The sequence below is a fragment of the Condylura cristata genome, unplaced genomic scaffold, assembly GCF_000260355.1.
Source record: "Condylura cristata isolate star-nosed mole 26May11 unplaced genomic scaffold, ConCri1.0 scaffold00018, whole genome shotgun sequence".
Taxonomy (NCBI): Eukaryota; Metazoa; Chordata; class Mammalia; order Eulipotyphla; family Talpidae; genus Condylura; species Condylura cristata.
The window spans coordinates 20714929-20730959 of NW_004567119.1; positions in this window are offsets into that span (position 1 = coordinate 20714929).

Below are 16031 nucleotides of genomic sequence, written 5' to 3' on the forward strand. Positions count from 1 at the left end.
TCACAAACAACAAGACCAAAAACACAAGCTATTGTTTTCAAGATGTTCTGTCACTCACTTTACATGGATTATCTTGCTTGAACCTCAACTATCTTGCATGCATTTTCTCCACCTTGCAAGTGAGGACAATGAGAAACTGAAAAAACAAAACAATTTGTCCAAGATCACACAGCCAGTGAGAGGGAGGAGCCAGAGCTCAAACCCAGAAAGACTAGACCAGCACTTGCCAATGGCACTGGTGGAAATGTTCCTTATCACACTGCCCAACATGCCAGCCACTAGTCATCTGCACTTCCTGAGCAAATGAGAGGTGATTGGTGCAACTGGGAAATCAAATATATAATTATATTTAATTTTCATTGACTTAAATGTAAATTGCCACCTGTTGTGGGCAGCTACTATATTGGGCAGTACAGCTCTAGACAGCCATCTGTGTGCAAAATGGCAAAGGATTTTCTTTTAGTCACTGGGAAGTCAAATTACAAGAAACATCAACCTCATCCCTGAAGGGGAAGGGGATCATCATGTGCCCATAGGGAGCAGGTGAGGGAGCGATAAGGGAAGCAGCAGCCAGAAAGAGAAAGTAGTATACTCTGTCCTCCCTTCCTCTCTTCTCTTCTCCTTCTGACAGAGCACCAAAGACTTGGGTCTTTAAACATGCTAAAGGCATGAGGCAAACCTCCCTAGTTACTGCCACCCACCACCCCTGCGCTCAGTCAGCCAACAGCCTCCCTCCCACTCTGACCACTAGACTTGTAGCTGATTCAGCAGGTTCCTTCAACATGGGTTCTGGGCATCTTTCTTCCAGAGAGGACTGTGTTCAACACCAACGTAGAGTCCAGAGAGAGATCTGCTCGGCACCTGCCCTCTAGTTGCTCACTCTCCAGAAGCAGATGTATAAGCCTGAGCTTGCATAATGCCAGATAGAGCATGAATCATAGCAGGATGGATTTCAGGGAGGCAAGGAGGAGGCAGACGGCAATAAATGTATGTGGACTGAGCGAGCACTTAGCGATGGTATCTGGCGGAAGAGGCACTTGAGTGAGACTGTAAAAAATGGATGATCTTCAGAAGCCCAAGAAGAGACATTTGACATGGGGAAGAAAACATGTGAGAAGAGACCAAGATGAGTGTATCAAGGATCTATGAGAAAACCAGAAGAGGGCGAGCTTTTTTGTCAGTTCTCTCCTCATATCAATATTGGACGCTCTTTTGATAACATTTGTTGTCAATTTTGTCTAGTTTTCTTTTGTTAACCAGTGAATGGGGTGATCCGACGCTTCTGAGCCGTGGGTGTTTAAGAATCAGATTTCAGCTACCCCTGCTCTAAGCAAGGATCTGCTCCACTATTGGAAGTGCAGAGTACCCCATTTTCAAGGTTGTCCAGGCAGAACTACGCTGACTCCCTGGGAAGTCATCCTGAGAGGTCGCAAGCTTACCAGAGGAGAATTGTTGAGGGACAGAGGGAAGGAGTCTGTCCAAAAGCAACAGCAACTTTAAGGGCGCGCGTTGGAATTAAGATTAGCAGGAAATGCAAAATAGCTCTTCTGATTCCCTCACTTTACAGCTGTGTAGCTGAGGCTTACAGAAAAGTAACTTGTGCAAGTTCATGCAGATTATGAGTTCGTAATAGCAGGTGAAACAGGTCAGCCACCTGGACAGAGCAGGTGTCCTCCCTGGGCACTGACTCCAGTGTCCATCCAGAAACAGGGACCATACCCTTCCTTTGGACGCTGCCAGGCTATCTTCACTCAGTCGTCTGTGCTAGCAGCAGTTCTTGATGAGTAAGCAGCCACTGATCTTTTGAGGCCCATGCCCTCTGGTGTACGATCTCTGCATTGTCCAGACGCAAGGAGATCCAGAAGATAAACCTCTGCCAACAAGATAAATGTTAGCGTTTTTCAAAGAGGGAAATCAAGTCTCTCCATGGTCACTTGCTGCCCCTGTGGAGGAGGGTAAAAGTGAGTCCTACTCAGAGGTCTTGTCTTCACTTACTCTCCTAGCGAATGCAGTCCTTTTCACTTTTGGTCTCCCAGCCAACTCAGTATATTGTCCTTCCTCTCTTCTTTTTTTTTTTTTTTAAGAATTATTTATGCATACTGAACTGGGGTACAATCCAGAGGTGCAGGGCCGGTGAGAGGCTTCACCAGAGACAGAGTGGGGAGCAGAACAGGCAGATCGACGAAGTACACCGCTGAGGGGAGCAGCGGGCGGGTCAGGAGAGGTCTGCCACACCATGTGGAAACCCCCCGGGGCCGACGGGGATCTAGCTCATGCGGAAGTGGCTTTAGCTTCTTAGTGCTGTGCTTTAACCTGCGCCGCCGCCAGGGAGGGCCCTTCCTCTCTTCTTACATGTCACCAGTTCCTGTTGGGACCTTTCCCCATGCAGCTCTGTTGTTCTGCTGTGTCTCCCTGGGGGAACCACACTGCAAAGGCACCGTGATGTGTATGCCTGGCATCCGGGACCGCTCCGAGGCAAGCACCTCGGGAGGTTGTGGAAGGCGGCCCCTGACGTGAATCCTGACAGTGAGGCTGCCCATCCTTCTGGGAGCTGCCCTGTATTGCCCTCCTCCAAGCCCGACATGCTTTTCAAAGTGGAAAGAAACTCGGAGGCATACAATTTGAAACAACATCAGCCAACCGTGCCATTGTGTGAATGAAAAGAATTGCGATTCGAGGATTTTAAGTGACCTGCTAAAGACCACACTTCCAGTCAGCATCAGATAAATTGCCCTTTCTCCTGAGGTTCTACAACAGCTATTTCTTCCCATTATCACTCGGGAACATTGCATTAGGTTTTGGTCCAAATTTTGCAGTTGTGTTCCTGTGCTTCTTGAGGGCTCTCCAAGCTTCCCTTCCTTTGTCTGCAAAATCAGGATTAAAATGTCTTCCCAACACCCCTCACAAAAATGCTAGAAAAAAAACAATTGGAAAAGAAAAGTGTTCTGCAAAGATGGAAAGTGTTCATTTTTCAATACAATGACAGGTTTCCCATCTCAGATTTATCTTCCAACAGCCTTCAAGACAGGTAGCGTTCTTTCATCTAGTTTCCAAAAAACCTCCAGAAAGAAATTAAGGGAAGAAGACTCTGGCGGGGCTCATCTGATAGACAGGTGTGCTTTATCTGATGGTATCGCTCAGGTTGTCAGTATTTTTGCCAACTAATGCACATGACAGAGACTGGAGAGTATGGGGAGTCAGGGGGAATCAGCTTCTGTGGGGCACCAGTCACAAGTGGGCCTTTCCTATTAACAGGAGCACCCTGGAGGCAAGAGGACTAAAATTGAGCTCTTATTTTTGAGCTGCTTTTAAGTTTGGGATAGACAGGATGGGATAGATAGGACCCAAATCAAAGGGAATTGCACCACTGCAGAACGTAAGGAACTTCTGCTGGTATTTTGTTGCTCTTCTCAGTCCTTACTAAATAAAGTCAAAAGCGTAGCTCCCAAAGTCATTCTGGTGGACATATGGGGCCCACGCCTTGGGATGGAAGGTGAGAACCCCCAGCCTGTGCCAACCACACAGCAATAGAGTAGTTGATGTTTTTCATAAACAAATATTTAGTTAGGCATTTAGTAGAGCCAGGGTGTGTGATCCATTTATTTGGAACCAGAGTTTTATGTGGTGTTTTACTATTTTTCCCTTGTACGATTTTCTTGTGTGAGAGAGAGAAAAATGCACTTTAATTTCAACACTAACCCTTCATTATTTTGAAATCTTCTACTCGCATGGTCACACAGCCTAAGTTCAAATACCCATTTTTTTCTAAAAACAACTATTTGTGAATACTGAAATTGAATTGGTTCCTCCGTGAAGTATATCCTACACCATCCTGGAGACACCTTAGGTGACCATGTCACAGAAAAAAATTGGACTTGGGGCCACCCTGATGCAGTTCTTCCAAGAATGGTCCCCAGAGGGCCTGTTTTCCATCCTGCAAACCGGGATTGTCTTCATGTGAATACTAGTTATTGGGATACTGACTTCTGATCAGTGAGGAAAACCTTAAGGACAGGATTCAGGTCAGTTCATCTCTGTAGCATCTGGAAACCCCAAGAGGTACTTTTCAGAGTGCAAACGATGTGAGCAGATGTTTGCAAACTATCCTTGGCACTGGAATAAGCACCTTCCACGCAGTATCTCATTTAATCCTCCCAACAAGTCAATGGCAGAGTCATTATTGATACACCCATTTAGAGCTGAGCAACTAAGGCCCAAGGTTAAAGAAACTGCTGAAAAATCCTAAGGCTAAGTTCATCCCAAAACTGCTACGTTAGACTCCTCCCAGTCAATAAAAGGCCAAGACAATACTTCTGCAAACAGTCAGCTTTTCGAGGGCAGTTTTACGAAGTCAGTTTGTGCAAAGATCAGGATAAGTGGGGGTATATAGTGATGACCCACAGGCCTCCAAAACCTAACTTGCTTGACACAACAAAAGTTTGTTAGTGACTTTGGGCTCCTCCCAGGAGCCCACTGACCAGATCCAGGCTGACCGTCCCCATCTGTTTACCCAAAAATGTAAGAATGCTCATGAGCTTCGCACTGAGCAATTACTATGCCTGCCACTCCGGATGTCCTTGCAAAATCTTCGGGGAGTGTGCTCTGAAGGAGGCTGTAGACCCTGAGCTCCCACCAGAAGCAGGTGATCTGGGCAAATGGCTCCATCCTCAGCTGCAGTGTCCTCATTTCTCAAATGATGCCATGACATGGCTGTCCCACAGGGCCTTCCCAGTGGCTGTCCCTTACAAAGACATGAACTAAGACTGCACCCTGGCACTCTTGGGAGGACAGGGAAACAGCTCTTGACGTGAGGCAAGGCTGTTTTGTGGCACAAGTCAAGCTTACCGTTTTGCTTGGATGACAGCGTAGGGACACTGTTTGCCAACTAACAGAATGGGGTCAGTGGTTCGTGGCAACCCCCAGGCCGTTAGAGACGTTGGGAGCTTTTTTTGTTGGTTTTTACATCTCATAAAAAGCAATTTCCTCTTTTCAAAAAGCCCTTTTTTTCTATTTTGGAAAATTAGTGGGTTTTGCTTTTTGTTTAGTTTTTGTTTGTAAGATGAAAATAACATAATCTTTTCAGGCTGAAGATACGGCTAACAGAAAGAACAAGTAGATTAGCCCAGGTCACACCACAAGATAAGGGGAGAACAAGGGTAAAGTCCACTGCCCCAAATGAGCCTCATCTCCAGGCAGGAAATAATTTTAGGTAAAAACTCTTGCCAAATGGCAAGCGGTGAGTGTTACTAGGCCCCAATGATGGATCTCATATCCCTTTGAACATGTGTAGAAGAGAGGACACAGAACAGCCAATTTAGGTTCAATATGACACAAGTCTTAAAAATGCCAATCGACAAACCTGCATCAACCCAAAGACAGCTCCTCTCTGGTACCTTCCACGAGCAGAGCAACTTTACCTGCCCTGACAATGGAGTTAAGGACAGGTATGGGAGAGCACACTAGCCAGTTTCCCGCCTCTAGAGCTGTCCACTCTCTCTAGACTAGAACAGGAATAGCCCTTACCCCATGCTGCATCTCCCCAGAGCCCCCTAAGAAACAACTGGACACAATGAGACTAGATTAGGAGAGAAGGGGGAAACGGGAAGTCTCATCCCTCGCCTGGCAACATGATTAGCTCCAGGTGAGCCTTAAACATGTCCTTCTGTCTGGCCCCCAAAACTGTTTGGCATCCAGGTGACCCAATTTCCCAAAGATCTGAAGGACAGTTGGAAGACCCAACCCCAACCTGACAGCACCTCAAAAATTTATGACAGCAGTATCTGAGGGGGCAGAGCTCCTGCTCACCTGAAATATTCCCCAGAGCCCCTTGCACTACACCACTCCTGATGATGTGAGAGACCCCTCAAGAGCACAAGGGAGTATCGTGATGGTTGATGGGTGAATTGGAAGCAAGAGGGCCACATCTGGGGGAGAAACCAATTGCCGTATAGAAATGAGCAATGATGTAAGAAAATAAAGTAAAAGCGCTTCTCGAACATTCAGTATCTTATCTGATCTTTCCAACAGGCCTTTGGTGGGGGAACAAAAGCCAATTTTTTTTTTCTAGTAAAAACCAAAATGTTTAAGATGAGTAGCCTACACCTTATAAAGTTTCTGGTGGCTGCCAGTCTCGCCCAGTGCCCATAGGCTGCTCTCGGGTACCGAGCGTTGCAACTAGAATTTGAACTGGCATGTTCCAGTTCCAAACCCAAGCTCTTCTCTCAACTGCTTGACATTCACCTAGATCCTTGACTGGGTGGCATCAGCCTGAGTTTCCCCTGCTACATGTACTATAACCCCAAAATCTAGATGTGCCCACAAGTTCCACAAACAGTGGCCAACATTCCTTGTGCCAGCAAAAAGTATTCCCTAATCATTAGGGGAATAAAGAAACTGCAGTCAGAACAATCTTGACCTCAGGTCACATCAGACAGCAGGAAGCTCTGGCTGTTTAATGATTCAACCCCAGTGGGAGGCCCAGCTAATATCCAGACAACCTCCTGGGTCGTCCAGGTTGAAGGGACCCTTGTACTGGGAGAAACTGAGGCCCCTTGTCAGTGGTCAGAGGTTCCAGGACTCTCATGGTCAGTATCTGTCTCCTCAAGTCTCCATGTTGCCAAGACCCCTGAAGCAGCAGCAGCTCACAGGGTTTGAGAGTGATAACTGCCCGAGACGCCCCTGCAAACCCCAGGATACCCTTCCCTATAAAGCTCCACTAACTTCCACAGGAAATAATCACAGAGCTAGCACAGCACACAGAGACACCCACTCAATTTTCACCAGGGAGGAGAAACTCAATTGAAGAAAAACAGACAACACTGCTGACTGAAAGTGAATTATCTGGACTCTGGTTATCTGGTTATCTAGCTACAAAGTGAACTAGAGTAGAAAGGCAACAATCCTTTTTGCATGAAGCTTCAATGCTCATAAGAACATGCATAAGCCTCATCTCAGCAGAACCCTGGGAGTGCAGGTAGCGTTGAGAAGCACCGGAAAGTGTGCAGGAGAGACCCGCATGGCGCTGCAGACCTCTCCTGCCTCACCCGCTGCTCCCCTCGCAGTGCATTTTGGTCACTCTACCTGTTCTGCTCCCCACTCTGTCTCTGATTAATCTTCTCACCCCCCCACACCTCTGGCCTGTTCGTTAGTTGGGTATATGTAAATTTAAAAAATGTGCCGGAGGGCTGAATTGGCCCCTGGTTTCACAGCTGCCTTGAGCTACAGCTAGACTTTGAGTCTAAACTCTCCCTTCATGTGCCTGTTCTCTTTTTCACTCATTCACCATTCTTTCTAAAGGATAGGTCTCCCCAAATACTTAGATATCAAAACTTCACGACAAGCCTAAATTGATGATGACTCATCAGTATATGCATTATTTTTATCTGACAGTAGTCACAGACCTGCACAAGAAACTTTACCACTCTCTCAACTACCTAGGAGAATACCTGGGAGGTATTGCCTAGAATTAGCATTACTCAGAATTATTTATTCTAGCGGAATTAACTCTATATCAGAGAAACCTATCTATATGGTAGGATAAACATTTGACTCCAGAGCACCTGGTGTTCATCATATGATTTATCCTCTGTCACCATGTGAGACCCCTCTCTCCGTGAAGACCTGGACCCTACCCCATTCCCTAGCACAGGCTATATACCTCCACTTAGCACAACTGATTCTGATAGCCACCTATGGATATATGTAATGAAATTTGTTACTTAGTCCTATTAATCTGTCTTATGCTCACCCAGGCTATGAAGAATCCAGAGGATTAGGGGGAATTTCCCCTCTTCCCCAAAATACGCGCTCAGTCATGAGGTGAGACACATCAACATGTTCTTCATCACAACAAATGCCTCTCAAGGGGGTGGGCTTTCCAGAAGGCTGGGGTTACCTGTTCTGCACTAGACCTGTGGATTCAGAATGTTCAGTTATTCTCCTCTGGAAGAATTTTCTTCTTTCCACCTCCAGTTCAAGCTTTTTCTGAAAAAAATAAAGTTTAAAATTCTGAATTTTTTTCACCAAGAGAAAAACATAAACTATCAACTAAGGATACATCTAATACAGAACATTTCCTTTCGTTGTTGTTGTATGATGTAGAAGATGTCACTCAGCTTCTCCATTATCTAATTTCAGGTATGACACAAGGGGAAATTATCACCAAGAATTAAATTACCAATGAGAAGTGGTGGATATGTAAGGCTACTACTAGTGGTTAGTTAAAAAAAAGAAAAGCTGTTTCTTTGACCACCCCTCCCCTAGAGACCCCCTACTTCTCGTGATCCAACAATGCAAAGGTTAGCGCCTGGGGGATTCAGGATCTTCTCCTTCCTGAAGCCATAAATTCTCTAAGTGGTCACCACCAGGACAAAAGGAGGGAACTACAAAATATCATGATCACTGTCATCACCATCATCATGTTCATCATCAATAAATCAGAAAATACCTAAAGTTTAAGAGAAAGAAACCTCTCTGAGTTAAACTACATCTCCTCAGAGCTCAATGTAAAGGAGTAAAATTTGCCACACCAAAATATTTCCTTGGTTAATCATTTATGTATCTACATATATAATGGCATTATTTTAGCTATTAAATAGGAATATATTGTTTTAGTAATTTGAAGGATTATTTTAGTCTGAATATTTTTATGAAAGCAGACACAGGAAAGGCTCTAACAATCTATGACATTATCTGATTGCAAAAAAAAAAAAACACTTATAAGATAAACTTTCATTTTTTTTAATTTTTTTAATATATTCATTACCTCATCCTTCATTTTTGTGCAATGTGTGATTTTCCCATGAAATTCCCATCACCAGTTCACCTCTGCACCATGACTGTTGTCCCTGTGCTCTTCCCACCCCTGTCCTGATCCTTCTCCCTTATCTTCTCTTACAGGATATCTCTAATCTATAGTTGCCTGATGATTTTAAGTTTTACTTTATTATACTTATGGGGTTTTTTTTCTGATTCCTTATTTGGAGAAGCTTCCACTCAATGGGCCAGAAGTGGAGGATATGAAATCTGTAGAAATGCTCATCGGTAAAGAAGAATAGGACTTATATCTGCATAATATTGTAATTATAGAAACCATATACCAAAATATATCTCTTCTGTATTTGGGCTTCATTCACCATCCTGGCTCTCAAGTCCCAAAAGTCTTAGAATTTCATAAGTTTTGAGAGTGGTAAGGTCTCCCTTGAATGAGGTGACTTTTATACCTCACAAGAGAATGGGTATTGGTTGACAGAGCAACTAAGTTTATGATTTGAATATAGGAAATTTTAGTCCCACACACCCTGGCGAGAAGAAGGGGTAGAAACTAAGTTCAATTATGTGTGCCCAATGAATACACCAATAATACCCAGGTAATGAAGACTCCATTTAAAAAAAAAAAAAAAAGGCCTTTGTTCAGCTAGTAACTTTGTGAAGAGTTGAAGAAACTATCTCAAAAGAGTCTGGCTCTCTGCACCCTTTCCCCATACCTTGCCTTAAGCATCTCTTCTGTCTGGTTGTTATTTTGGTAATAAATCAGTAATCTGGTAGGTAAATGGAGCCTGAGTTCTGTCAGCCACTCTAGCGAAGGACTCAAACATGCAAAGGGGAGATGAGAACCTCTACATCCGTTGGCAGCACAGGTAACCTGAAAAGGTCAATCTTGGTACACTGAGCCTTTCAACTGTGGACTAAGATCCTGTTTTCAAGGAGATAGTCTCATAATTGAGCTAACTTGAGTTGAAACCACACCTTGTTGGTGTTCAAGAATTACTTGTATTGATACTGGACCCGAGAACGTACACATCCTTGTTTAATGAACTCTTCCTGGTAATCTCCCGTACTCGCCTTTCCCTTCCCCCCAACACCTTTGTCTTTTTAGCTGAGGTTGTTATTTAAGGGGATAGGTTGGGCCATTTCACCCAGTTTTTCTGAGTCTCTGCCATGAATATAGGAAGTACATATGGTATTCAACTGATGTTGGTTCTTCTCCTGCTAGTCAGCCTTTTTAGGTGTCTAGTTAAGAACAGAAGGACAGAAGGGAAATTATCGTTCTTGCCCTATATCAGCAAAGTAGTAGCTCAATCACTGAACTGCAATGAACTCCTAGGCCATAATTTCCATTAAACCACAAAAGCCCCTCTTTAGAAATATCACGTCTCCCATTCAGAAACATGTCATTACTCCCAACTTCCTGGTTTGTTTTCATTCTGTTTTTTGGCTTCTCTGCTCCTTTTCAGGGTCCCCCTTAACCATGAACCATAGTTGTTGGTATGCTAACCCCCACCTAAGTTAGGGAGATTTAAACTGAAAGCAAATGAAGTCACATTACAGGCCTCTCTTTAGAAAGGAAGAAATTCACTAGTGGAGAGGTGCCCACGCTTGGATGAACTACAACTGAGTAATCTGAAAAACTTATTAAAAGAGAGACACCTGGACCCTAACTCCAGGGATTTCCACTCAACAGTTCTGAAAAAAGACCCAGAAAGGTTTCTACATTTCTACAAGCTCCTTAAAACACCACTCTGAAAAATAATACATGAAGGGCAGAAAAATAAAGGCTTGGTAGAAGCCTACCAATGCAGTGAACACTACTTTCAGATCTCAAGAATCTAAAGTATCACTGCAGATTTTAAGAACCTAAGGAGGGCCCACCTACCTGCAGAGAGCTATTAATAAGAGAACTTACACCTTCACTTATTCATAGGCCTGGTTTTCAGCTTGCTGTCACCTGCATGGCCATAGCAGACTAGTGGTTCACATCTAGCGTTGTTCTCACTGGCCTGGGCCTTTGCTGGGCCAGTTGCTAAATATTGTCCCTGCCACCATTTATTGGCTACAGTAAAAGCAGCTGACTATCCACCATAATGGATCTTAAAATATTTAAGAGCCTATATTTGTAAAATGACAGATTTGCAAATACACAAAGCAGAAGAGATTATACAAATGAAACTGTTAGAAAGCTACTTAAATGTTCAAAGGAAATTTTGTTTCTTTTCATCATGGCTTTAACTGCAATATTTGGCAATTTATGAAAAGTAAAGGAAAGCGGTATATGTGACAATGTTTCTGTCTATAAAGCGGAAGTAAATGTCTTGACCTATTGGCTGCTTCCTTTCATTCTCCATGTTTGAAGTGAATCCAGCCCCTGTGTTCAGGCTGCCCCACTCACTAAGGAATCAAAGACGCTCTGTGACTTACCCCCAACCTGGACCCTCCTCAGGGTGATGAAGCTGTCCTCAAGCTTGTGCTCCTCTTCACTCTGCTTTACTAATGTCCTCCCCCTGCCCTTCTGCCCGACTTTGATCTGACCCTCCCTTTATCACTAATAGTCTGCTTCTCTAAACATCACTGGACTGAGGAGAAATTACATTACAGAAGCCAAATAGATAAATAAACTCTGATCTTAGACCTCAACTAGATCAAGCTTATTAGTCCCATGGGGATGTTTATCTTGGAGAAGTGCAACTTCAGATTTGGTTTCATTACTTGAGGAGGCTGCCAAATCAGTCCTTGGTAAGGCCATAAGGGAAGGGCGAGAAGAACGGCGCGAACTCAGTTCTCAAATAAATATCATCTCTCTTACTCACATGGGAAATGAGACAGAAGCCTGTCTTTGATGGAACACTAATTTATACCTTTGTTATTGACACTACTAAGAAATGTGATAGCGCAGGGTGTGGCTGAGATATGGAACAAAGGGGCCTCCTAGTCTTGGCATCCAGAATTATCCAGTTCGACCAACCAATTACAGAAAGAGATCCTCCTGGTTTTAGCAATGAATGCCCTACATCCCAGGAAACGCTCGGTCCTGAGGAAACTAGAAACATTGATCACCCCAGCTGGGCCAAGGCAGATTTCCTCCAGTAGCATAGCGAGAAGAGAGATTGAGCCTCCTGTAGACAGTTCTCAAGGAACAGGAGAACAGGAGACCTAGACTACTGATGTCCAGTTTCTCATTCCAAACGCACCCTTCAAATTAAGTCACCAAAGAACAAAGAGTTCCAAAGTTGTGGGTTTCCCAATTCATGGAAGGAAACATCTGGAGTAGGAGAAAAGAAAATTCCTTTCCAACACCAAATACAATACATATGACCAAAACAAATGAATCCTTTGCAATTCAATAATACCTTGCTGAAAATCTAAACTACAGACTAATTTGAAAAGTAATTTTGTGATATTTATATAACAAACTAAGCTCTAAAACAAGTTTCATAAATGTGTTGCTTAATAAATCTTACATGATAGAATAGTGTCATGTGGCTGGCAAAGCCAAGTGATCGATTCCTGACATTGATTTATGAACACAAGTAACGTGTCGTTTCCTGAGAATTCAGTTCCCATTGTGTGGCTGCTCAGAGCATTCTCCACCTTGCTGCTCCCAGAATTGCTCTGCACCCAGAATTGCTCCCAATTGTGATCACTCTGAATGAAAACAGCAATGCATGAAGGATCTCCGAGACCTACAGTGGACATGAAGCATGAGTGACAATATCAGCAGTTTACATGATCGAAATGTGCTTATCATCACGTCATCACCAAGCCTATTCTCACAGGCACAGTGTGTTATAATAAGTATTGAAACATGAATACAAAGTAGATTGGAAAGAAATGTAATTAGTGACTGTCTCACTGTGAACGATTTTAATGTCTTTAATTTCTGCCTTTTTAGGTTTTATTTGTACTTCCAGGTTTGTGATTATTTGATTTAGGTGTGCTTTTAAATATATAATTGAGAACATTTAAACTGCTTTTAAAAAATAGAATGGAGTGTTTTAAAGGCATTATGTCACTTTTTATACACACACCATGTATCATGATACTAATTTGAACCTCAATTTTAAAATATTCTCATTTAAATTAGGATCAAAATTCTGCTCTGTGTCGCACATATGAGGAAATACCTTCCAAAAACCTTCTTAACTGAAATGTCTATAAAATTTTTGGTTGCTAAGCAATCTTAAAGCTATTTAACTAGTTAAACAAAATGCTCAAAATATTTCCATCAGTCCTCAACTTGAAAAGGAACTAAAAAAAAAATTACTTTTCAAGAGTGACCAAGAAATCTACATTTTGAAAGAATAAAATGACACAAAGTTCATGTTTCATATCAATAGATATTCTAGTCCACCATTCTCTTCTGTGATGTGTAGAAAGAGTGATAAAAGAGAAGAACAGTAGTGAAAAGTAGAAACATCCATTATTGGATGTTGTTTTAAGAATAAACTCTTCAAAAATATGGTGACCAGAATCATTACAAATTGCTCCAAAAGATCACATAGCTAGTTGGAAGTACATTACTGGAAATATTCTACTGCTCAAGAAGTGTTACTACTGATAAATGTGATAGCAGAGGATATAACTGACTTGCAGCATTATATTGATGGTAGATAGACAACAAAATTATTTGATGTGTGTATACATTGTGAAATGAGGACTACAGTTAGTTTAATAAACATCCATCACCATACATAGTTATACATTAACTTTCAACTACAGTACAGTGCTCTTCACTAAAGTCGCCATGCTATAGATTACATTCCCAGGACTTATTCGCTTTTTAATGAGAAGACAGTTGTTTTTTTATACTTCTCAACAAATTCTCTCCCTCAGATTTTCTGTGATTGTCCTATTAAACCAACTCCATCCATAAGTCTTGGATCCTACCATTCCTTCCTATAAGATGAAGGCAGCTTTGCATCCAAGAGAAGAAATCAGATGATGTTGCACAGTAGAGTTTGTGTAGCAGATTATTAAAGGTCTATGTGAAGTGAGGAAGAGCCACTTCACATTCCATGAAAAAAGCAATTGAGGGTTAGAAGCCCAAGCCTTAGAATCACAGAGACCTAGACTCCACCTATCTAGATACAGAACTTCAGGCAAGTTAAGGAACCACACTACAGTGTTAGAGGGAAAATGAGGAGACTCTGAAACACTAGGGAACTGTTGTAGTGAAGGTGGCGCTTTTCAAACTCCACCCACTTGGTGTCGTTCTCGACATCACCCCCGGCGCTTATGTGCAAAAATCTGCAACGGCTGTGATCACCAGTGATCTATCAGTCACAAGGCTTCAGCTGCCTTACCCCCAAGCATAAATGTCCCAGTTTGAATAAGTGAACCATCATCAACTCAGCCCGAGTTAATGCATCACCTGAGAATCCTTAGGACCTATCTCCTGCATAACAATGTGTGTACATGCAACCGGCAAGCCAACAGAGATCAGGGAATAGTCACAGATAAATGTGCAAGGTCACAGAGTCTAACACATGTTAACAAAGGATGGAACAAACTGAAAGCAAAACAATCTCAGAAGAAGAACCAAAAGGGAAAAATAAAAATTCTGGGCAGGAAGAGGGTAATAGAGCAGTCTGCCATATGGCCTCAGACACCATTTTGAAAACCTTAGAATTCAGAAGGGGAAAAAAGGAAGTTGTTTTGCCATGAGACTTCAGAAACATCATGGACCTAAAAAAAGTCAGAAGGTTGACACGTGGTTGCAAATACCATCATGAAAAAGGAAAGGGCTTAATAAGGTAGATTTATAGAGCAAAGAAATAAAGCCTTTTACTCTCACACAGAAAGAGCTCCATACAATCAAACCTATGAACCAGTAATTAGAAATGAATTGCACACATTCACACAAAGTCTACACAAGGTCCAAGCTAGTTTTTCTTTCCTAATGCTCAGAAATAAATCACCCAAAAATGCACAAACACACAATAGAAATTAAAAGCACATTCACAGAGATTAGGATGGTAGTGAGCGCTACTAGTAAAACCAGTGCTACCAAGAGTACTGATTCACACCTGTGACTCTTTCCAAGCCAGGGAACCAAAACTGACAGTAGGCATACCAAGGAGTTCCCACAGACCCCAAACTGTTAAGAGGAAAAATCCACATTGCCTATTGTAAGGTGCAGGCCCACTCATGCACATAAAAGCAAGACAATAAAACTCCTGAGGGCTAAGAGATTTTCGACTCTCTTTGAAAAGAGATTTGTAGTAAAGTTCAAAGTAAATAGAGTAAAGTTAGTGTAAAGTCCAAAGGGAATAGAGAGGAGGGAAAGAGAAGCAAGGAAGAGAAGGACGTCACAATACAGATTCCCAGTCAGACTGCAATCGGCTATTCCCTCATGGGCTACCATTCAGCCACAGGCGGGCCCAACGCAGAACCTCTGGGAGAATGAATCCTGGCAGGAAATACAAGCAAGAAGAGTTTGCTTGTGCAAAGGGTTAGGAGAGAAGAGAAATAAAGTTCAAAGTGTACCACCCAAGCTGAATCCACCACAACGTCAAGATGGCCGCTGCCTCAGTCTCTCAGCAGAACAGGATTGTGCCATCTGCTGAAGCGCTGAAGCTGTAACAGAGAGAGGCCAGGAAAAGTTTCTGCCCGTGTGAGTGTGGTATTTTCCTCCTTCAGCATGGCCTCCCAGCTCCTTCCTGCTTCTAAGCAGCCCTCTATCAAGAAGCTTGGTTCCTGGCAAGTCGCAAGTTTTAGTGCAAGTCACCTGAGATATGGGTGGCACAGAGGTATGGATGGAATCTGGCACGGCAGCAGGGAATAATCTGGAAAGCTCCTACTTCACTCTGACTATGCCCCACTGACTGGGAGTCCTCTCCAATACTCTAACAAAATTTCAGGGTTTTGTTTTTATTTTTTAAGATTTATTTATTTGTGCATATATAACTGGGGTAAAGGCCAGAGGTGCAGGGGCGGTTAGAGGATTCACCAGAGACAGAGTGGGGAGCAGAACAGGCAGATTGACCAAGTACACTGCTGAGGGGAGCAGCGGGTGGGTCAGGAGAGGTCTGCTGCGCCATGTGGGTCACCTCCAGGGCAGGGATCGAACTCATGCTGAAGTGGCTTTAGCTTCTTAGTGCTGTGTTTTAACCTGCTGCACCACCAGGGAGGGCCCAACTTCTTAAAATTTTTTAAAGAAGTAAAAGGAAAGTGTGCCATTATTCTCAGATAGTTCTGTAACAATATTCTCTGTGTGAATTTTGTGACTCTGAGGTACCACCAATAGCGGGTAGCAG